Genomic DNA, 7350 nt, shown 5'->3' with positions numbered 1-7350 from the left:
GTACAAGAGCAGTCACTCCAGAGGGTAGCAATCCTTAATTGCCTTCATTTGTGAAGTCATCTTTTACCAGTTTAAGGAGCGCAGAACTATCATCACAAGAACGAAAGTTAATTATGCTTACCGAGTACACATGCCATCAATCGAGAACTTTGATGCCTTTGGCGCAAAGTGGATGACGACCGAGTGGAAGGCCTCCAGTCCAAATGTTTGCTTATGTGGTGAAAGCTTTGGGACGTCTTTGAGAAGGTAGGGAGATGCAATAACTTTCTCCAACCTTTTGAAAGTCTCTGTTCCTGTTGTATCGAATCAGAAAATTGAGTACCGTTGTACATCGTATCCAACAAGAAGCTTCACCTCGTACCTTCGTGCAGCCAAAGCCTTTCACCAATGTCCCCGTGTGCGCACCTTTCATGTAGGCTGCCTGGGTGTTCATGTACGTCAATGACATGGCGGAGGATAGTCTGCCACTTTGCCAGAACTAGCTCGCCATCGTCATCGCTCGTTCGTGCACACCAGTACAGGTGATTGATTATGGTTGGTGACCACTTTTGAAGAACCTGGTGCTGCTTTGAGTGAGATGCAGCAATGATCTTTTTTCGGATACCTGGATGTACATAAAGAAACATGGAATAACTCCCAGTGGATGGTACAAAATGTGATACACCAGTGAGAAGTAGCATAATAGTGGCACCTTTTGCTACATGCCACACATCGAAACGGTGCTGCACGTCTGGATGTGACGTCTTCATGAAGGCCTTGATTTCCGTGTGCCTGTCGGTGATCAAGGTCTTCACCTTCATGCCTTCATCTGCAAGTGCATTTAGTGCCCGCTCCAGTCCCTCCTTCTCCATTTTGTTGCTGGAGGACACTTCAGTAGACTGAAACAACAAAAGCAAGACTTCAGGTTATTACAACTGTAAAACATTGCCACTGCAGCACTGTCAAAAGAAAATGAAACTTGGAGTTATAGTTGCTATTGGTAATTAATATAAGTTTCATGCACCTTTTTATTTGTATAACGCAGATATACACAAATCTATACGTGGACACATTATGCTGCAATTTATGCGGGGAAAGTAGGGTCTGGACAACCGCGGGGTTAAACAGTGATCACAATTATCAAGCAAAGACAGAAACTGGGAAAGAACTAAAAAAAGATTTGTATGAGATTGGGAGCTACCAATTGGGAGTCATTGAGTTAATATCTATGTTAGGCAGAATCTCTAGATATTTTGCCATGCCACAAATATATGCTGCAATAAATATAATCTGCTATATTGTGGTTACTAGTCGATAGTGCCAAGAATCTGGAAACACTCTCTTGCACCACATACACACTTCAAAACGGTCTTCATGGCACAATACACTCTAGGCGAAACATAGTCCAGTACGATATCCCTCTCTCACCCCACTGAGTGGAAACATTTTTATACAACTTTGCGTAAGTACAAGGAAAGGTTATGTTCCCCTTTTCAGATCATTGCGATACATAACTATATTATTCAGAACTGACTGCCTGCAGTACATAGTGAAGGACATTTTTAATTGTGTACTTTCTGCTTTTGGGGAATCTGCACAAGCACTTCTAAAGCAGAACCGCCATTTAAGCGGGTAAATATTAACGAGGTTACACTTTGTGATGCATATAAAATTTGTTTCCTACGTTATGTTATTTTGGCATATCTATTTAATATGCTATTTTGGCTAAAAATCAATTGTTTTAGGAGGATCATGTTGCGTGAAAAAGTATAGAATTACCTTCACCAGCTCCATATGGATGATGCGGTTTATTCCGGTCTCCATCAGGGAATATGTGCCGAAATCTGCTGAGTGGCCTGGTGAGTCCGCACGGCCATCTCCAGCAAGGCACAGTTCTTTGTCCTTCAGCTGCTGCAAAAGCAGTCGCCGCTCATTGTTCCACACCTATCAAGAATAAGCAATGGTGTCACCATCGATTCCTTTTACCACACTGTACAAGAATTACGCACCTCAGTGACAGCAGGAAACATGTAGAGCCTCTGGAACTTGAAGTACTGTGTGGCCTTTACTGTCTGGACACCAAGGAAGCTGAGTAGCCGCAGTGTCTGCATTGGGCTGCTTCCAGAAAACAGTATGGCGCTGCACAGTAAGATGTTCCCCAGTGGCTTCCCGTGGTGTGTTGGCTGACTTGACCATTTTGTTATGTGCGATTTGGGACAGATGATGGTGGCCTTTACCATTGTCCCAACGCAGAAGAGTTGCACATTGCAGTCTGGGGTCAGACACTGCGGGCACCGCTGGAGAAGCTGCTTGAGGCACGATTCGAACATAATATACTTGGGCTCTTGTGCAGAGCCCACTTGCGGCTCCTCCAGTATACTGACATCGCTGAAAATTTGCTATATGTTAAAGTTCAGCCTCTTAAAAGAATTGCAATATTGCACATGTACAACAACTAGAAGTTCAGAAATAACTCACCAATCGCCTTCGCTGCATAGTTCAGGACGATACGATTCATCATTGGGGTCCACACTGTTCACAAAGAAAAATAAGAGCACATGATACATGTACATCTGAAGATGTAGTGGGACATCATGCTCATCTCACTGCACGCAATTAATTAGAACACTGGGAAGCAAAATGGGAAACACAGCTTTGATGAACACTTCATGGGCGATGATGTCTGTTCCATAACTAGAGCCACTACTCCATTTGAGCCTTCTGAACACATGAGCCTGAATTACGTAATGGGAAACAAGCTGAACTGGTGTGATTGTGCCCATAAATGCGTATTACTGCATTAGTGGCTATTCTGACACAACACCCATCAAAAGTGTGAGGTATCTTCATTGAAAAGTGTTGCAAATAACACCCCAGTTCCTCCATAAGTGCCATATTTAGTTCTTTTTCTTCAATACAGTGCTGAACAGTGTAATATTGTGCTTGTCAGCATGATTTATTTCACAGTGGGGTCTCTATCATTATTTTCAGCAACAAATTATTATACTGTCTGTAATGCCATTTATAGTACACAAATTTTTCCTCTGCCTCTTACAGTTGCCTGAACAGTTTTTGTGCTCAATCTGGAATTTACTTGTAAGACCGGAATGACTTTGCAATTTTGACTTTTTTTGTGTGTGTCACCATGCGTGAATGGCACTCCGGCCACTTTTCGTAAACAGTGTGAAAGCAATGCAATGATTAGCTGAAATATAGCTTACCATTCATCACCCTCTGAATTTTCATCAGAAGATGAGGGTTCATCATCCCAGAGCGACTCCCTTTCTTCCATGACTTGTGATGGGTGTTCAGCACTGCCAATAGAAAACCGTTGCATATATAGTCAACAAAGATATAGTCAAGCTGAATGCAATAGCTCAGCAACACAGATCCACTAACGCAGTTCTTGACAATAAAAAGCATTACTGGTGAGGCAGTGGCCTTGACAAGGAGAATGCACATGACGGGTTCAAGATATTTGTGCTGATGTTTGGTCAACCAGCCTCTTAAAGCATGCTAAGTCAAGCTTAATAAGTTACGAAGCATAAGGCATAAGGATTCTCTGCCAAATATATATGAACAAAGATGGAGGATACTCAACATGGAACACCTTACCACCAGCATACACTTGCAACAACAGTAACAGAACAATGCTTCCCTTTGTTAGGTGCCATGAAATACAACACTATTTATAGGAACAAAAACAGACAGGTAATCTACCTTTCCAGCACTTCTTCAATGAAGCATTCACTGATAGGCACTACATCCTCCACAACGGGAGTTGATGATCGTAGAATGTGTGAGGGATCTGTGGCATCCTCAGGATCTGCGAGTAAAAGTATGGTTGCTCTAGCTACTGAGAAACAGCATGGGTATACAAATAACAAGAGTGCAACACAAGTGATGCAACCCACCTGATTCACTAGCAATTGAAACATCTGAAGTGTCAGCTGCAGGTGTCACTGGCTTGTAAGGCAAAGTAGACAAACTTGGAGGGAGCAGCTGACCACAGTGGTGGCAGTACTCTCCAGAGTGAAGTACAGGAGGACGAATTTCAGATGTGGATGGCAAATTTTCCATCGGTGCCAGGGTGCCTGCACAGTCATTTAACAAATGTGAGAGGCACTAAACCGGTTATAACATCCAACTATACCTGTTGTGGTCTGAACGTCACTTTCTTTCTGCAAAGGAGGCATTCCAGCTTCACTCCCACCTTCAGCTTGTGTCTGTAACCATTGAACAAATGGATTATCATTGCTTCGGTAATCAAGACGAGTCTATAAAGTAAAGCAGAAACTGACACATTTCTTCTTCTCTATCAATGCGATGGCATTTGCACAGCATGAGTGCAAGGGAACATTACTGTGACTTCGACTTACCTCCATGCGCTGTCTTTTCCTGCCTCCGCAATTTGCAGCTGCAGATATCGTCGGCACAGCATCCCGGTTGAGATACCTTCGTCTGGAGACTCCAAATTGCGCTTCTAGTTCCGCGTTGCTTCCGTAGCATTCAGGGGCGAAATGATCGGAGCAAATCGTTGCTCTCGATGGTGGCACCCAATCGGAGCTATAACCGATCGCTGCAATCCACAAGCTTCTCCTTTCGTCTTGCGGAAACTTGTGGAACGAGACGTCCGAATTGCATGCCGAATTGTTCTTGCAGCCGGGAGCGAAACACTCACGCATTTTCAGTTCGCAGCACGAAACACGAAATGCGCCAGAGGAAGACGTTTGTGCTGACGACCAAGCAAATGCTTTCACCCAGCCACTGACTGCGATGGGAAAACGAGGAGGAAAGGTGATAGCACTGCCTGTCACTAGTAGAAGCCTAAACCTTCTTGTTCTATCGTTGTTTTGTTCGCCCACGGTGCTCTCAGACGCAAGGAGATGTCTCATTTGGATCTTAAAACCAGCAAGGTCAGAGCAAGACATTTCGCTCTGTATAGAAATATTCACAGGGATAGCGTGCTCACAATAGGTACACCTGTAAGTCACTCTCCAAGGTGAAGGTCGTGAAAGGCACTTGCATCTATAGCCTTGACACGCATTTGTCGGAACCGAAATATCCGCGTCTCCGTGGGAACAAATACACATCAGACGTCTGGCGTCGAATCGCAATTTCCTTTTATGTTCTCAACTGAGCGGCCCAATCGAAGGAAGCTAAAATTGCGTTCCTCGTTGGTTCAATAAAGCCACAGAAATATAATTGCTCACGAATCCCACATCACTGTTACATCACTGTTTCGGTCTCCGGAGCAGACATCACGGCTCGGCGGAAGAAGCCAAGCCAAATGTCATGCCAAGCCAAATGTCATGCCAAGCCAAATGTCATGCCAAGCCAAAACATCCCGGACCTCGAGTGTGACGTCCACCCAGGGTTTGCGAGCCTCAAGGCGGAATCGTGGTGAAACTAAAAATTCACTTTTCTCAAAAACCGCGAAGAGTTTGGGGTAACTATTTCGCACACATAATCAGTGTTCCCTAATGAACACGTCGTGTGAGTACCGTTCCGTTCTGTAACAGTCGAAAATCGGCGTAGCTGAGCTTTAATAAAGCAATATTACAAGCTTTGATGTCTGTAGAATGTATTTTACTGCGTAGTGGCTGTCTGGTTATTCCAGAGGGGGGGGGGGAATATAGGTTGTGGCGGCATTGCCAGCGCCATCACATCAAGGCGCGAATAATAAATAGCCTTGCCTCGCTCAGCCCGAGCTCTCGCTCTGACCTGGCAATTCCACCGCCATGTTGTTGCCTGGTCTCGTTAGTGTTCAGTAGCACTACAGTGGTGACGCGAACAATACCTTGGACAATACCTGACGGACCTGGACATGGCAGTCGTCAATTCCTCCGGCTTCTCGGAATTGCCCGCTCCGCCTGTTTCCCAGGTCAGCTTCGAAAGCTCCGCCCACGCCTTGTCTCAGCAGGTTCGTCACCTTACCCAGCTGGTCGCAAACCTTTTATGCCGACCAAGATCATCAACTTCCTGACGCGCTGACCATCGCGCAGACTCCCCATCGGTTTCTGCGCGTTCCTGCTCGCGAACCTCCAGCAGACTTTGTCGCTACCATCACCGTTTCGGCGCCGATGCACAACGCTCCCTCCTACCTTGCTCGTGGTCGCGACAGCCGAATACCCTTTCCACGACAAGCGCGCCCGAGTCCACCAGCAGCCACCTTTTCCACATCATTGACCGTACCACCGGGATGCGCTTCCTCGTTGATACGGGCGCGGAAGTAAGCGTCATACCCGCCGACAAATTTTCACGCCGACCCCGACAGCAGTGCTTCAGCCTAAGAGCCGCCAACGCCTCAACCATACCCGTTTACGGCCAACGGTCTCTAACCCTCAACATCGGGCTCCGAAGAGATTTTAGGTGCCTTTTTCTTGTCGCCGACGTCACCCAAGCAATCCTCGGAGCAGACTTCCTCAACACTTTCAAGCTGCTCGTTGACGTCAACGGCAGGCGCCTCATTGATCGCTCAACGTCCCTGTCAGTCTGCGGCCTTAACCTCCCTGCACCACCATCCCGCGTACTATCTTGCACTGCGCCGGACGTCCCCTTCGCCTCTATCCTGAAGGATTTCCCTGCGTTGACTCAACCACCAGACTGGACGAAACCCGTACAACACGACGTTGTTCACCCGTGGCCCACCAGTTCACTTCCGCCCGCGGCGCCTCGCACCCGAAAAGTTCCGCGTGGCAAAGGCAGAATTTGACCACATGCTTGAACTTGGTATCATCAGGCATCCATCCAGTACGTGGGCTTCGCCGCTGCACATGGTGCCAAAGAAGACCGGGGACTGGCGCCCGTGCGGCGACTATCGCGCATTGAACAAAGCAACCATCCCCGACCGCTATCCCATCCCGCACATCTTGGACTTCTCAGCTCATCTCGAAGGCGCCACCACGTTCTCGAAAATAGATCTCGTCCGCGCTTACCATCAGATTCCTATGGCAGAGGAGGATATACCAAAAACCGCCATCACGACCCCATTTGGCCTGTTTGAGTTCCTTCGAATGCCCTTTTGCTTGCGGAACGCTGCCCAGACTTTTCAGAGGTTCATCGACAACATCATTCGCGGATTACCATTTGTCTACGCGTACATGGATGACCTCCTTGTCGCAAGCCGCTCCCCAACAGAGCACGAACATCATCTTCGGGCGCTCTTTACCCGCTTACAACAGAGTGGCATCATTATCAACGCCGCTAAGAGCGAATTCGGAGTCGGAGAACTCGACTTTCTTGGCCACCATGTCACCAGCCAGGGCATCATGCCTTTACCATCCCGAGTCGCTGCCATTCAAGACTTCCCGCAGCCGGCTTCCGTGACCAAACTACGACAATTCTTGGGGCTGGTGAATTTTTATAGAC

The 7350-nt window shown here is 47.0% G+C and overlaps 1 long non-coding RNA gene across 1 annotated transcript; it reads right to left on the bottom strand.

Annotated features, from left to right (window-relative positions):
- Window positions 1–3947: 3947 nt before the first annotated feature.
- Window positions 3948–4555, bottom strand: LOC135393019 (uncharacterized). Its single transcript, XR_010422381.1, has 3 exons — window positions 4359–4555; window positions 4133–4205; window positions 3948–4073 (listed from the first exon to the last, which is right to left on the bottom strand). It is a non-coding gene; the product is annotated as an uncharacterized LOC135393019 (long non-coding RNA).
- Between the last annotated feature and the right edge of the window lie 2795 nt (window positions 4556–7350).

The sequence above is a fragment of the Ornithodoros turicata genome, chromosome 4, assembly GCF_037126465.1.
Source record: "Ornithodoros turicata isolate Travis chromosome 4, ASM3712646v1, whole genome shotgun sequence".
In the NCBI taxonomy this organism is placed as follows: Eukaryota; Metazoa; Arthropoda; class Arachnida; order Ixodida; family Argasidae; genus Ornithodoros; species Ornithodoros turicata.
The sequence above is the reverse complement of the archived record's forward strand: the minus strand, read 5'-3'. Positions and strand labels throughout refer to the sequence as shown.